Genomic DNA, 17,942 nt, shown 5'->3' with positions numbered 1-17,942 from the left:
AAAAGACATGAAGTACATTGAATTTTTTATGGAAATAAATAATTTTATTAATAAATAAATAATTTGGGTCGAAAGTACTTGGGAATGAGACACTTGAGTATGAGATTCTCACCAAGAAAGAAACAAAATTTCATTAGTAAATTAGATTGAGATAACTCTTCCATGATAAATATTTTAGATAAGATTTATTGGATATGAGAGAAAATCGATTAAATCTCTTAGCTAGGGAAATATGATGAGTCTGGATTAGAATGGAGCATCATGAGAGAGAAAAGTGGGCTTTAAAGGAAATGCCTAGGCTAGTCGTGTTGAGAGCCGCAAAAGTTGGACACAGCTGAAGGAAAAAACATTTATGGAAGAAAAAGTATAAAAACATCTATTGAAGGGATCAATGGGTTATTGATTCTTGTTTTTCCTGGCAAGAACATCTTAGTGCGTGGGAAATTGGAGGTTACAGAGTAAGGTTGGGAGGAAAATTTATCATTCCCAAGTGTTCTTATGGTTACGATTTGGTTAGAATTTCCTGTTACAAATTCTCCAATACGGTAGATTACTAAATGATAAATTTTCTATTATGAATTATTTCATACTGTAGAAAATTAAATCATCAGTTTCTGTTACAATTTTTACAGAACTATAAATAATAAAAAAATGATAATATTTTTGTCCTAATTTTTCAGTACTGTAAATGAACATAGCATGATTTCATTACTGTAAATGAACACAAGATGATTTAGATTATGTTTTTCGTAGTATTGTAGAAGTATAATGTTAAGGGGTGATACGATGTCTCATTATTGTAGAAGAATTAATATTTATAAATGGTTAGCGTTTCTATTATGATTCTTCAATGTTGTAAATGTGTGTAAAAACATGACTATATGTAATAGTAACAGAGTTAGCTCTCGTGAAATTAACTTAAATCCAAGGAATATAGTTGTGGACTATAAAATTTACAATAAATAGAAGGAATGTTAATTATTCCTCTCTAAGGGTTAAGAGAATAATGATACGAGGAGTTGTAGTAAAAATAATATTTGATTTCGAGTCAACTTACATAGGTGTGAGTATAGGGGATCAGCTATTAACTTATTAATTGAAACTCTGGTTACTAATTAAAAGGTCTACAATGGACTTAAAATTTGGATAGGTATAGTAAAGACAACTTTAAATAAAGGAGGTGGTGCAGATAAAATAATTTATTTCGTGTACAATTTATATTGTGCCCAAAAACTAACTCGGGTATAGTTTGCTTAACCTCAGAATTTGATAATAGTCATGTGGACATGGATCCATTGAATGTCAACAGAGGTATTCCGAATGTAAATTTACTGTGATAGCATAGCAGGAACAAACACACATTCTTATTGGGGGTCATGGTTAAGTTAAACCTGGTCAATTAACTTGCTAAATACGCAAATATTTTTTAAGTATACAAATTTGTCTGTCTAAGGGACAGAAAAAATATAAATATTTGAGGAAGTTATCATGTTTGAGGCCATGACTAGTTCATACAGTCAAGTTAAGAAGCAAACTAAACCCCCAAAAATAAACAATAATACTATTAGAAAAAATACCATTGAAACTAGAAACAACAGACAAAGAAAACACCTATGGAAAACAAGATGAGTTCTAATTATTCGACATATATATATATTCCATAACTTTATTGGATGAAGTTATGGTATCAAATACATTACAAAATTGAAAATATTCGAAGAAAAATATTAGTAGGAATTGAAATATCCATCATGCCATTACTTTAGCAATAAACTTGAGCAAGTAACTATTATCTACTTCAAACATTTTTCCAGAATCGACTACACATAATTCATTTCATAAAATTTTGAAACATCTAAAGAAGTTATATACAAAGGCTCCTAAGCAGGGCAATGATATTAAATTAAATGTTGATCAAATTAATGTCATACACATTTTAGAGTTCACAACCTGAGGGAAAAGGGTAAACCATTGTAATTGAGTATAAATATCCATCATTCCGTTACTTTACCAATAAAACTAAGCAAGTATATATACTCTACTTCAAACATTTTTCCAGAATGGTCTACACAGAATTCATTTCATAAAAGATCGAAACATCTAAAGAAATTATAGACAAAGGCTCCTGAGTAAGGTGATGATATTAAATTAAATGTTGATCAAATTAATTTCATAGATATTTCAGAGGTCAAACCATGAGGGAAAAGAGTAACCATTATAATTGAGTATAAAAATCATTAATATAATTGAAAGGAGATACCCGGTGTACAAGACCAGGGTAGTGTTAAAAATGGAAACAAAATTAAAAAGTAAATATATACGTAAAGACAAATTCGTAAATCCTTCACCATAGGAGTCCAAACCCCAAACAAAACAATATCTTTCCTCAACATGACAAGATAAATATATTTCAGCCTTAGATAAAATCACCCTTTAAATTCTTCTGATTAGAGTAGCAACATACAAATTTCAAGGGAGTCATCACATTTGATAGAACCCAAGGAAATGAGTGTCACTGACCTGGAGGAGGTAGTGAGCCGGGGGTTATAACACGTCAACTTAAATGATTTTTTTGGAAGCCACTGCAGCCAAAATGATAGAATAGAAACCATTATACCTACGAGGTGACTTTAGCATATGTAATTAGTAGTGCACTCACACAAAAATGGTCTAGTTATATTATTGAAAAAAGGACCATAAAGAGAAAGGAGAATATAGGGTATGCTTGTTAGGATATTTTGTATCAGTATGCCATGTTAAAAACCCACCGGAAAAGCCTTTAATGAGGTAACATCATCCCAATCATGATAATATAGATAAATAGTGGATAAGTAAATAAGTTCAGGGGTATGTACCTTTTAGATTTTTTGAAATAGTAATCTGTTCTAGACTGTCGAATGGAACTGGTGGTCTTGTGGTCGTCTAGAGCCACTTGACAGCACTGGAAGCACCAAGGATAAAAAAAAACTACTAAATAGCTAAAACCTAAAACATGAAAAACTTTGTATAATAAGTGAAATGGGTAAAAATGAGGATAGTAAGTGACCTGTAGCCAAAAGTATTGATGAATGAGAGCTTTGTCATATATCAATTTTCTGAAGGAAAGAGATAAGTAAGACACATAAGAAACAATTAAGGCCCTATTAGTAAATTTAAAGACTACCAAAAGTAGGCAAACACAATCAATTCTAACAAGATACAAAAAATATAGGTTAACGTGGTGAGAGACAATTGGAGAATATTACGAAGACAAGCCATATTCACGTCCCTACGTCTTTGAGTGGATGTCAAGTGGTCAGGAAATGCTTAGTAATAATGGTTGCGGCGATGACACAGGTAGTAAGCTATGGCAGAAGAAAACAAAGACAAATTCCAAATCAAGTAAGGATTTAGGGTTTGAGTATGGGGATTTGCCTTTGAACCATTAATCTCTACTCTGTTTGAATGAAATAAGGATGACCACATGCCATCACATGGGGGAGGGGCGATCTAACGACACCAAGATGCTTGCATTTTCCCCAAAGTTAAGCGATCAACATAGGAATGAGAAATAATCGCCCAAAACGTTTAATGCGAGACTAATTTTGAGTTATCTCTATATTGTGTAACTTAACCATGGGCAGATGTCCTTACTTGCGAATGATACCTATTTAATTTAAATTCCATGTTGATGGAATGGCTATGGTGTAATGCATGTGTGGAAATTATTTATGGACAGATGTCCTTATTGGTGAATGATACCCATTTAATTTGAATTCCATGTTGATGGAATAGCTATGGTGTAACACATGTGTGTGAATTATTCATGGACAAATGTCTTCCCTCACATGCAATGTCTCAAAATAAAAAAGACACACAATTAATCTTGGTGAAGAAGTATGGTACATTACACAATAGAGACTGCCTATAGCTAATAGAAACATCCAGAGGCATGGTCGTATTAGTAATTCCATGACATTGATAACAATGAAATAAAAAATAATATTACATAGCCATGTATAGAGGAAAAAGAGGTGAGGGGGAGGTATGATTAGGTAACACTCACCCAGTTTAGGATACCTAAAAAGAATCACAATAACTATAATACTTATGTGTGAAATAAATCCTCATTATAGGTAGGAAACCAAATATATAAAACGAATAACTTTCGTAGTAATAGATGGAATATAAAGGAATAAAAAAAATAAAATAAAGTTAGGTTATGACAGATGATATTAGAGCCCAATTTCACAACTAGGGCCTTAAGAAACCACCATAGAAATAATATACAAAATTGTAGAGACTTGAAAAGTGAAGTAAGGAAGGAAGAAGTAATAATTGATTGTCTTTGAATCACAAGGTAAGAAAGAGACACGACTGCAACAAAAATGGTCGAGGCTCCAGCCATCACCGAATGTGAAGACCTATATGTCAAATTGGGAAACAGGGCCACCCAAACAACTACTCAATTCATGGATGTGATAGAAATATTGAGCAAGAATTGTCATATTTGAGGAGCAACAACGAGTGCCTATTAAAGGCAACTGAGGAAAAGGAAAGGATGATCAGGGGTCTCATTGAAAATTCTAGCCATAAATCGGTGGAACATGAAATATTGAAAGTGAATAAAAGGCTTACAAAATCAAAGCAATTTGAAAGTTGGGGGAATCTGATAGAAAATATCCAAGAACACAAAAGAGAAAGAAACAAAGAGAGCTACAAGGGGAATTTTGGAAAATCAAGCCCCCTACTTTTGATGGGGAGAAAGAGGAGGACACAGAAGCATGGCTACTTAATATGAAAAAATATTTTCAAGTCTATGAATATGAGAGAAAATTAAAGGCCATATTGGCCATTTATCAGTTGTAAGGTAAAGCTTCTCTCTGATGGGAAGAAGCTAAAAGTGTGCATCTGTTGGAGGAAAATACAGTATCTTGCGAGGAATTTTGAAAGCAATTTAAAAACTATTATTTAAGTGAACGCAATTATGATGATCACGCAAAGTAGTTCCATTAGTTAAGGTTGGGACAATTAACTATGGATGAATTGGTGGAAAATTTTACCAATTTAGTGTAGTATGTGCCTTATATTAAAGAACAAAAAGCCAAGGTGCAGTGGTTTGTGAATTGTTTTCCCACTGTCTACAAGGAACAAATTGAGTTAAACAATCCTAAGACAATTGATGAAGTAGTAAGAAAGGTAAGGTTGTGTTATCAACAGTTTAGGAATAAGGATGAAGGCCCTATGTTTTGGTAGAATAAGGACAAAGCCAAATCTATAATTGGGGAAAAAGGACAGAAACTTGGCTACCTTAAAAATTTTGGGAAGGACCATCAATGGAAAAATTTCGGCGAGGGGAACATAAATCAACTGACACAGTCTCAAACTGGGTGAAAACCTTTGGATCTGAATAGTAAAAAGATTAGTGGGGGTAAAGAAATAGAACCTCTGAAGTGGTAGGGGTGTGGTGAGCCTCATTTTTTGAGGGATTGTCCACATAATCCCAGATCTATCCAAAATATCTAAGCTATCCTTGAAGTAAAATTAGTGAATGATATTGCTAGAAATATTCTGAGGATAATTGCAATCTTGGAGGATAGAAATGCATAACATCAATCAACATTGATTGGGATTGAAGTTACTATTTCCAACCAACTTGTTTATGTTTTAAGTGAGCCAGGGGATAGTTTAAGTGACATTGGACCATAGGTGATAAAAAAATGTAAACTTAAAACTGAAAAATATAAAACTACATTGACAGTACAGTTAGCAAATGGCACCATGAGAAGAGTAACTAGCCAATTAAAGGAATTTAATCTTGATTTAAATAGCCATTTTACAGTAGTAAACCTAAATGTACTTCCCCTAGGATCGTATGTTGTACTAATAGGCATGGATTGGTTTGAAAAGAAGGGGGGCATTGTAAATTGTTTAGAGAAAACAGTGAGTTGTGTGAATCAACATGGATAAACTAAAAAAATCGAAGGTATACGAAAAAAATATCAGTCAAAAAAATCTTAATGTTACAAATGAAAAATAATGCACATAACAGGTGTCAATTACTTATGGTTCATGTAGAAGCAAGTGAACAATGAGAAATTATATGTTTTCCCCCTCGTACAAATATAAACTTTTCCATTGATTTGGCACCCGGTGCAACCCCAATGTATAAAGCCCCTTATCGAATGAGTCCACCCAAATTACTAGAGTCTAAAATGTAGTTACATGAACTATTCGACAAAGGCTATATTAGGCCTAGTGTGTCACCATGGGGGGCTCCCCCGTTATTTTTCAAGAAGAAGGATGGAACATTTATAATGTGCATCGATTATCGACATTTAAACAAGTTAACTTTCAAAAATAAATATACACTTCCCTATATAGATGATCTGTTTCATCAAGGGAGGAACCATTTTTTCAAAAATTGACTTAAGGATGGGATATCATCAATTTTGAATAAAAAATGAAGATATTTATAAGACAACCTTCAAAAATAGATATGATCACTATGAGTTTTTAGTGTTACCATTTGGCCTTGGAAATGCTCTGACAACCTTTATGTGCTCGATGTACAATATATTTAGTAAATATTTGGACAAATTTGTGTTGGTGTTTATAGATGAAATTCTGGTATATTCCAAAGATGAAGAAGAACATAAGGAACACCTAAAATTGGTACTACAATCTCTAAGGGAAAATTAGTTGTATGTCAATTTAGTAAAGGTGGGTTCTACAAAAACAAAATACAATATTTGGTCCACAACATTTCAAAGGAAAGACTAGTGGTTGACCCTGAAAAGGTTAGGGCCATGGTAAAATGGCCCATACCAAAGGATGTGTTTGTTATCCGATCCTTCATGGGAATGATGGGATATTATCAAATATTTATAGATGGATTCTTGAAACTAACATATCCTATCACATCCTTACAAAAAAAAGATTAAAATTTGAATGGACTATTGAATGTCGGGAGAGTTTTGACAAGTTGAAACACCTACTCACAATGGATCCCATATTAAGATTGTAGATCCAAATAAATAATTTATAGTTTACACCAATGCATGCATGGAGGGTCTAGGGGGAGTTTTAATGCAAGACAATTCATTGATAGCTTACGAGTCTAGAAAGTTGAAAACACATGAAAGGAATTACGATGTGTATGGTTTAGAGCTAGCAGTTGTAATCCATGTCTTAAATATGTGGAGGTATTATTTGTTAGGGAAGAAATTTACTTTGGTGACTGATCATGTCAGCCTAAAACATCTTTTCATCTAACCATATCTCAATGCCAGGCAAGCTAGGTGAATGATGTTTCTTAGTAAGTTTGAATTCAACATTAGACACAGAAAAGGGAAATAAAACAAGTTAGTAGATGCTTTGAGAAGACATGCCTACACTCTAATGGAAGTGTCTGGTAGCAGGGTTGGTATATATTTGATAGAGAAAATAAAATATTCAATAACCAGTGTCCATAAATACTTGGAAATTTAACAAAATTTACAACAGATTAACATTCTTGGTTATGCAGAAAATTCACAAAAATTGTTGATTTATAGAAAACAATTGTATGTTCCCAAAGTAAGTTCCCTGAAACAAATGGTACTAGATGAATATCATAAGAAATCATATGCAGGAAATCCTAGGTACCAAAATATGATTACAACATTAATAAAGAATTTCTTTTTCCCAGGTATGAAGAAAGAGGTGGTTGAATATTTATCAAAATGTTTAGAGGTCAATAAGCGAAGGTTGAACTTTGACACTGTGACGGGTTGTTGAATCCACTACCTATCCTTGAATGGAAATGGGAAACAATTTGCTTAGATTTTATCACAGGCCTACCAAGGACCAAGATGCAACATGACTCCATTATGGATGTGGTGGACACCTTAACTGAGGCATCCCATTTCATACCAACACAATCCACTTATGGTACGACACAGATTGCTAATATCTACATAAAGGATATTTTTCGATTACATGGAGTACCCAAGATGATACTATCAGATAGGTATGCCAAATTCACCTCTAAATTTGATAAGGCATTGTTTTGGGGCATTGGAACTGAACTAAATTTGATCATGGGATATCATCCTCAAATAGATGGACAAACTGAGAGAACCAACCAGATTTTGGACGATGTGCTAAGAATGTATGTCATGGATATGTGGGAGGATTTTCTGCATTTGGCAGAGTTTTCTTACAATGAAAACTATCATCCATCAATAAAAAATGGCCCTTTTGAAGCCATGTATGGAAAAAAATTCCATTCACATCTCAGTTGGAGTCAACCAAAGGAAAAACTGTTACTAGGGTCAAATGCATTGCAGGAAATGGAGGAAATAGTATGGAGGATTCAACAAAACATTAAAGCCACACAGGACATAGAGAAAATTTATGTGAACAAAAAAAGAACACACAGGGATTTTATAATTGGTGATCATGTTATTTGAGGGTGAAACCAAGGAAAAGTACCTTAAGAACAAGAACTTGTTGAAAATTAGCAACACAATTTTGTGGCTCGTTCGAAATTCTAGACATAATTGGACCCGTATCTTATCAATTAGCATTACCCAGTCATATTAAAGTTCATAATGTTTTTCATGTTTCTTTAATTAAGAAATATGTACATGATATCTCTCACATTATTGATTGGAAAATGCTACAAGTGGAACCTGAAGGAGACTTTGTAGCAGAACCTCTCTGTATTTTATCGGAAACACATTTGGCTTTAGAATCGAGTCGTTGTTCTGGTTAAAGTGAAATGAAAGCATTTTACTCCCAAAGAGGCCACATGCGAGTGGGGAGATGAGATGCATCAAAATTATACAACACTATTCCATATGTAAGTAACTGGGAAATAAACACTCGGGATGATGTGAATTAAAAGGGGGGGAGAATGTAATACCCCTCCATTGTTGTAATGTTGCTTTTCTTAGGTTAGACTGAGCTATGTTTGTGTGAATGGTGGGAAAAGCCATGAAATACATTGAAATGTTTATTTAATTAAATAATTTAATGAATAATTTGGATTGAAAGTACTTGGGAATGAGACACTTGAGTACGAGATTCTTGATAAAGAAAGAAAAACAAAAATCTCATTAGTAAACGAGATTAAGATAACTCTTCCATGATAAAGATTTTAAATATGATTTAATGGATATGAGAGAAAATCCATTAACTCCCTTAGATGGGGAAATATGCTAAGCCTGTATTAGAATAAAGCACTCCGAGAGGAAAAATTGGGCTTTAAAGGAAAAACCTAGGCTAGTGGTGTTGAGAGCCACAAAATCAGGACACTGCTAAAGGAAAAATTGATTATGGAAGAAAAAGTATAAAAGTATCTATTGAAGTGATAAATGGGTTATTGATTCTTGTTTTTCCTGGCAAGCATATCTCAACTCGAGGGGAACTAGAGGCTATAGTTCAAGGTTGGGAGGTAAGTGCTCATTCCCAAGTGTCTTCTGCTTACGATTTGGTTATAATTTCCCGTTAAAAATTTTCCAATAAGGCGGATGAAAAAATGATAAATTTTGTTTTATGAATTATTCCGTATTTTAGATAATTAAATGATCAATTTTTGTTACAATTTTTATAGAACTGCAAATGAAAAAAAAATATAAATTTTCTCTCCTCATTTTTCAGTACTTTAAATGAACATAGGATGATTTCAATACTGTAAATGAGCACTAGGATGATTTAGATTATTTTTTTTGTAGTACAGTAGAAGTATGATGTTAAGAGGTGATAAGATGTCTCAATATTGTAAAAGACTGCATATTTATAAATGGTTAGCATTTTTGTTATGATTCTTCAATGTTGTAAATGCATATAGAAACAAGATTATATGTAATAGTAACGAAGTTAGCTCTAGTGAAATTCACTTAAATCCAAGGAATATACCTATGAACTAGAAAATTTAGAATGAAAACAAGGAATGTGACTTATTCCTCTCTAAGGGTTAAGGGAATATCGATACAAGGAGTTGTAGTCAAAATCATATTTTATTTCGAGTCGACTTACATAGGTGCGAGCACAGGGGATGAGCTATTAAATTATTAATTAAAAGTATGGTTACTAATTAAAAGGTCTACGATAGACTATAAATTTGGATAAGTATAATAAATGTCAATTTAAATAAGGGAGGTGGTATAGATAAAAGAATTGATTTCTTATACAGTTTACATTGTGTGCAAAAACTAGCTTGGGTATAATTTGCTTAACCTTAGAATTTGAAACTAATCATGTGGACAAGGATCCACTCAATGTCGAGAGATATATTAAGAATGTAAAGCTACCAAAATACCACAGGAGGAACAAATGAACATTCTTCTTGGGGATCATGGGCAAGTTAATCCTAGTCAATTAACTTGTCAAATACATAAATCTAGTTTTAAGTATGAAAACACGTTCGTCTTAGGGATAAAAAAATATAAATATTTTAGGAATGTATCGTGTTTGAGGCCATGGTTGGTGCGTACAGTCAAGATGAGAAGCAAACTAAACCCCCATAAATGAACAATAATACTATTAGAAAAACAAAAACCAATGAAACCGAAAGCAAAAGGCAAGGGAAAGGGCCCTAAGGAAAAGAAGTCAAGTTCTAATTATTCAACATATCTATATCTATATCTATATATATATATATATATATATATATATATATATATATATATATATATATATATATATATATATATATATATATATATATATATATATATATATATATATATATATATATATATATTCTAGAATTTTATTTGATGAAGTTATGGTATAAATTACATTACAAAATTGAAAAGATTTGAACATAAATATTTAGAAGAACTGAAGTGTCCACCATTCCATTACTTTACCAATAGAACTGAGCAAAAAAATTGTACTCTACTTCAAACATTTTTCTAGAATCGATTACACTCAATTCATTTCATAAATGATCGAAACATCTAAAGAAATTATATGCAAAGGTGATTGAGGGAGGACATGATATTAAATTAAATGTTTATCAAATTAATGTCATACATCTTTCAGAATTCACACACTGAGGGAAAATGGTAACCATCGTAACTGAGTATAAAAATCATTATTGTAATTGCAAGGAGATACATGGTGTATAAGACTAGTGTAGTGTTCAAAATGGAATCAAAATTAAAAAGGAGATATATATACAAACCAATTCATAACTCGTTAACCACATGAAACCAAAACCCAAATAAACCAATATGGTTCGTTAACCTATCAAGATAAGGTTATTTTAGCCTTAGATGAAAGCACCCTTTAGATTATTCCAATCAGAGTAGCAACACACAAATTTCATGGGAGTCATCGCATTTGATAGAACCCGAGGAAATGAGTGTGACTGAAATGGAGGAGGAAACGAGCCAGGGGTTATAATGCTTCAACTTAGCCACATTTTTGGGAAGACACTGCAACCAAAATGATAGAAGAGAAACCCTTATACATGTGAGGAAAATTCAGTCGATGTAATCAATATTGCACTCACATGAAAATGTTCTAGTTACAGTAAAAGACCATAAAGAGAAAGGAGAATATAGGGTATACCTATTCGGATATTCATTACCAATGTGCCCTATTGAACACCTACCAGAAAAGCCTTTAATGAGGTAGCATCATCCAAATCATGATAATATAGACAAATAGTGGATAAATAAATAAGTTAATGGGTATGTATCTTTTGAACATTTTGAAATAGTACTATGTTCAATATTGTTGAACAAAACTAGTTGTGTCATGGTCCTCTAGAGCCACTTGGCTACATTAAAAGCACTTGGGATAAACAAAAATAGTAAATAAATGAAACCTAAACCATGAAAAACTTTGTATAACAAGTGAAATGGGTAAAAATGAGGATAATATGTGACCTGTAACCTAGACTAAGAAAATCCCAAAGGATCGATGAACTTGACCTTCGTCATATAAAATTTGTTTGAAGGAATGAGATAATTAAGACACAAAAGAAATAATTGAGGCCTTATTAGTAAATTTCAAGACTACCAAATGTAGGAAAACACAATTAGTTATACCAGGATACAAAAAAATATAGGTTAGTGTGGCCAATGATAGTTGGAGAATATGGTGAAGACAAACTATAGTCGTACCCCTACATCTTTGAGTCGATGTCGAGTTCTCAAGGAATACCTTCCAAGAATGGTTGTAGCCATGGAAAATGTAGCAAGCGGCAACATAAGTAAACATAGATAAATGTCAATGCAAGTGAGTATGTAGGGTTTTAGTTTTGGATTTTGTCTCTAAACCGGTGATATCTACTTCTCTCATCGTGACCATTTGAATGAAATAATGTTAATCACATGGGGGATGGGTAATGTGGCAACACCAAGATTCTCGCATTTTTCCAATGGTTAAGTGATAGCCATTGGCATGAGAAACAATGGCCCAAAATGTTTAATGTGAGATTAATTCTAAGCTATCTCTATACTATGTAACTTAACCATGGATAGATGTCCTTAGTGGAAAATGATACCTAGTTAAGTCAAATGCCATGTTGATGGAATGGCTATGGTGTAACACACCTGTGTGAATTAGTCATGGACAAATCTCCTCCTTCACATGCAATGTCTAAAAAGCAAATACACATAACTAACCTTTGTGAAGAACTATGGTACATTACTTAAGAGAGATTTCCTATAGCTAATAGAGGCATCAAGAGGCATGGTCATATTAGTAATGGCATGACATTGATAAAAAATGAAATCAAACATAATATTACATAACCATGTATAGAGGAAAACGAGGTGAGAGGGAAGTATGATTTGGTAACCCTCACTTATTTTAGGCTACCTAAAAAGAATCACAATAACTATAATACCTAAATGCGAAATAAATCCAAGTTATAGGTGGGAAACAAAATATATAAAAGAAACAACTTTAGTAGTAATATCTAGAATATAAAGTGAATAAAAAAATTTGGGGTTATGACTAGACTCACCTACCCTATCACTTCCTTACAAAAGAAAGGAACCAAATTTGTGTGGAGAACGAAGTTCCAAGAAAGTTTTGATTATTAAAACATTTGTTAATAGTAATGCCTATTCTGAAAATTGCATATCTGAAAAAGGAATTCATTGTATGTATTGATACTTGTTTGGAAGGTTTAGGAGGAGTCTTGATGTAGGAAAATTCAGTAGTTTCGTATGAATATAGGAAACTAAAACCACATGAAAATAAATATGTGGTGTATGATTTGGAATTGGCTATTGTGACACACACTTTAAATATATGGAGACACTACCTATTGGGAAAAAAAATCACCTGGATAACATATTTTTTCATCCATCCAGATATTAATGCTAGACAAGCTAGGTGGATGGATTTTCTCAGTGAATTGGAATTTGATATAGACTACATTAAGGGTAAAGAAATAAAATAACAGATTCTTTGAGTATACATCGCCTAATAGAAATATCTATTAGTAGTGTTAGTACAAAATTTATGGTATAAATAAGGAATTAAATACAGGAAGAATATAATTATTTGGAAATTCAACAAGAATTATAGCGAGCAGATATTCCATGTTATGCTGAAAATTCAGACAAATTATTAACCTTAAGAAATAGATTGTTTGTTCCAAATGCAAGGGATCTAAAGCATATGATTTTAGATGAATATCATAAGAAATTGGACACCCTAGATACCTAAGATTATAATGGAACTCGGGAAGGGATTTGACTGACTTGGCATGAGAAAGTAAATGGGAGGTGATCTTACTAGACTTTATGATAAGATTTCCAAAAAAAAGACTTCAACATGACTCCATCATGGTAGTAGTGGACACACTAAGAAAGACATCACACTTTATACTAGTACAGTATACCTATGGAACAACCTAGATTGCAAACAATTTTATGAAGATATTTCAATTTCATGGGATACCAAAAATGATAGTGTTTGACAAGGATGCTAAATTCACTTCCAAATTTTGGAAAGCTTGTTTGGAGGAATGGGGACCCAGATAAATTTTCATACTATATATCACCCCCAAGATGATGGGAAGATGAAGATAACCAATCAAATTTTATAGGACATGTTAAGAACATATGCCATGGACAAACTTGCTAAATGGGGATATTTCCTACATTTAGTATAATTTTCCTACAATAACACTTATCAAGGTTTGATAAAAATGAGCCATGTTGAAGCTTTGTATGGTAGAAAATTCCACACACCCTTCGGCTAGATTCAGCTAGAAGGCATGCTAATTTTTGGACCTAATACGTTAAAAAATTGGAACAAATGGTGCGGAAAATTAGACAGAACATAAAAAGTACACAGGATAGAAATAAAAGTTATACTGATAAAAGGAGAACCCACATGGAATTTAAGGTTGGAGAACATGTATACGTAAGAGATAAACCCATGAAAAACACTTTAAGAATAGGAAATTGTACCAAATTAGCACCACAATTTTGTGGGCCTTTTAATATTCTAGACAGGGTGGGAGCAAGATCATGTCAGTTGGAATTGCCAAACCATATAAAAGTACACCATATATATCATGTATCTTTGTTAAAAAAATATGTCCATAATAATTCTCATACAAATTATTGTAACTTGATATAGGTGGAATTGAAAAATGATCTCCTAGAAGAACAACTTCAAATATTACATTAGGGAGAGATATTCCTCCAGAATTGAGCCATCGCTCAATTTAAAGTGCAATGGAGGCACTTTACACCTAAAGAAGCTAACTGGGATATAGCGAGAAAAATGTGGGAGGGTTTTCAAGCACTATTCGGGAAGGAAGGCAATTGGACATTGAGCACCGAGGATGGTGTTGAATAAAAAGGGGGGGAATATGTAATATCTCTCTCTTTTTGTTCATAATTATGAGTTACTACTTTTAGACTTGGATTATTTTTAGATTTGATGGCTAGGGAAGCCATGTTAGACTTGGAACTGATGTGATCAATAAAATTATTGTGATATAATTAATAGATTTTCATTAATAAATAAAATGTGGAAAATTACTTGGGAAAGAAGCACTAGAGTTATAATATTCTTATCAAGTTGTAAAAAATTGTTGGTGGTTAAAGTAAAGATAAATCTCCCCTTAAATATTTCCTAAAAAATCGTTAGGAGGAAATAAACAAGATTTAATATGATGGGAGAAAAAGATCTATTAAATCGATTTATTTGGTGAAATATATTATGTTGGGTGAATTAAAGTTTCATGGAAGATAAATGTTGGATTTTAAGAAAAAGGAAAAGAACCATTTTCGTATAAGAAAAAAAAAGCTAGGCAAGTGGGTTGGCAGACCCAAAAGCAAGACATTGCTAAAATATGCTAGGGAAGGAAAAATAAAAATAAAAATCACTCAAGAATCAATGGGTTTGTTTATTCTTTGGAAAGTATGTCTTAACTCAGTGGGGAACTAGTGGACTCAGTTCGTGGTGGGGAGGAACGTGCTCAGTTCCTGAGTAATTTTTCTAGGCAACAATTTGGACTAGGATATTGGGTACTTTACCTTTTAGGTAATGTGTTACTTTAATATCAAAGATTTGTTGAATTTTGGATGATCGTGGACTCTATCGCTAATCTGTACATTGCTGCACTGGTGATAAAGTAGGCTAGATAGTGTCATCTGGAATATTGATTTAATTATGTATGTTTTCGTATTGATATGTATTGATGAGGTTTTGGCCATATAACTGCATAGATAGGCATCTTTTTTTTTTTTTTTGTAGATCAGCGGTTTTATATTAATTCATAAAATACATAGGATACAAAAGGGTCTACAGGCACAGACTAAGCCACAACCTTGACGCATGCTTAAAAATACTAAAAGCAACTAAAACTTCAACTATTGAACTTGGAGCTAACCATGCAGGGCTGCTGGATAGTACTGCCAACAGGATCGACAGAGGTCAAGAGGACCTCTACTTCCACTTGAAACCAGGAGTCTAGATGCCATGAACATAACATAAAAAAATCAAAACAAGATAATAGGAACAAAGAAGCCATTATAGCTTCAAGGTAACATATTCTTTACTGGGATGACTTGGGTCGGCCCTTGCAGTGGTTTTCTTAGTCTGCCGAATCCTCTGAAGAATGGGCCTCTTCCCCTGACTGGTGTCGATTAACTCCTTCTCGGCTGCATTCCCTGCAGTGGCTTCCTGTTGCATGGAGAGCCTGAGGATACTGATGAGTACACTAACTTTCCTCGAGAGGACTCCGATCTCTTGAGTCAAGGCGCTGAGATTGAATTCCAAGGCATCAAGCCTCACCAGATTCTCTGTTGAATCAAGAGAGACAACTTGTTTAATTTTTTTGAATTCGGTTGCCTACATGCTCAGTGCCTTAGCCATCATGGTTTTCATCCTCCACATTTCTGCCTGGGTTTGAAAAAATTGAGTTGCTTTTGTGGTTAATGTGCCTGGATCAGAAATCCACTCCATTTCCTTTTCCAAATATTGCTCGTTCATACGTTCTTCCTCCTCTGTTACTACAGCTTCAAGCTCCGTTATTTTGTGCTTTTCCTTCTGGGTGGTTCATGTCTCATAAGCCTCCCAAGCCTTCCTCAAATCCTGGTTAGTGCAAATACTTCGACTTCCTTCACGCACAATTATGCTATTGTAGGTTGCAAAATCACTGGATCTATAGATAGGAATCTTAATTATCTTATGAATTAGTGATAAATTCATTGATGAAGAGCATGTGTCTTGTAACATATATATAGTTACAGGTATGTAGAAAACTATAGGAGGAAAGGTTAGTTAATCTCTTTAAGGCAATAATGAATGACATCCACATTTATACTGGAACCTACGCTTACTCATGATATACTTATAATAATAACAACTATATTTATCTTCTTTTAAAATTAAGCTAATCACAAAACTTCACAAGGAAGGGGAGGAGTTAAAGTCAAAGACCAAAACACAAATTAAAAAATAAAATAAAACAAATTCTGGAGTTGGAAGAGGTACGTTAAGGGGTACGCGGCTAGGAAAATAATTTTTGGAGGAAAGGATGAGAAATTTTGACCTTATTTCAACAACCCTATTACTCCTATATTCCTTATATTTAATAAAGGGTGAAATAAATCTGGATTCATGAATTCATTTAGTAAAAATTATGGAACAAAATTAACAAAATATCATTGTCAATTTTGGAATCAAAGGGCTACAAATCAGTAGGCACAGGAAATTAATATACAAATTCTCATTCATAGCGAGAAGGTAATATACTTGGTTGCTTTATGCATAGACCAGGGTTAAACAAGAACCATATACTCAATAACTGCCAAAGAAATCTTCATACGTTATAAGAGATAAAAACAAGTTAACATGCATCACCTGTCCATAGATGAAATTTTAAGCAAATAAGAAAATCTTTGGAAACAAATTAGATCCCAAAGATCTACCAAAGTCAAGTAGTCTTAAATATGGAACCCTTTAAGTTTATAGTTAGGTGAAAGAATAGTATCCGACCAAGTCGTGATGACGTATTTGATCTAAACAAAGTATAATATTAAACAATTTCAAACTATTGCCTTGCGTAAGGAATGGGAAATCGATTTATTTGAACAAAATTCTTTAGTAAATATGGGATGTTACTATTAGTGGAGGAATCATACACCTAGAAGCTATAATACTTTGATTAAAATTTGAATGTGATACGCAAACTTGAATTGTAAAGAATAATCGAAGGCTGGGTAAATAAACAAAAATTGTGAAGGAAAGCAATGAAGGGTAAGCAGGTGGGTACATTGTTACCCATTTAACAAAAATAGTATTTTTAGTTTGGAGGCCAATCGTTATTCACTATTTAAAGTATTCATCACTATAAAGATGGATGCATATATAGTGTGGTATATAAAAAATCAACTTATGGGTGTACTGTAAAGAAAGCCATCAAATTAATTTGGAATAAAACAATATATATACAGGAAACTTAAGTATAATTATTCCATTTCAACACT

This window comes from Pinus tabuliformis, chromosome 5_2, assembly GCF_031772625.1.
Source record: "Pinus tabuliformis cultivar Carrire ecotype Pingquan chromosome 5_2, CPIR1, whole genome shotgun sequence".
In the NCBI taxonomy this organism is placed as follows: domain Eukaryota; kingdom Viridiplantae; phylum Streptophyta; class Pinopsida; order Pinales; family Pinaceae; genus Pinus; species Pinus tabuliformis.
Note: the sequence above shows the minus strand (reverse complement) of the source record.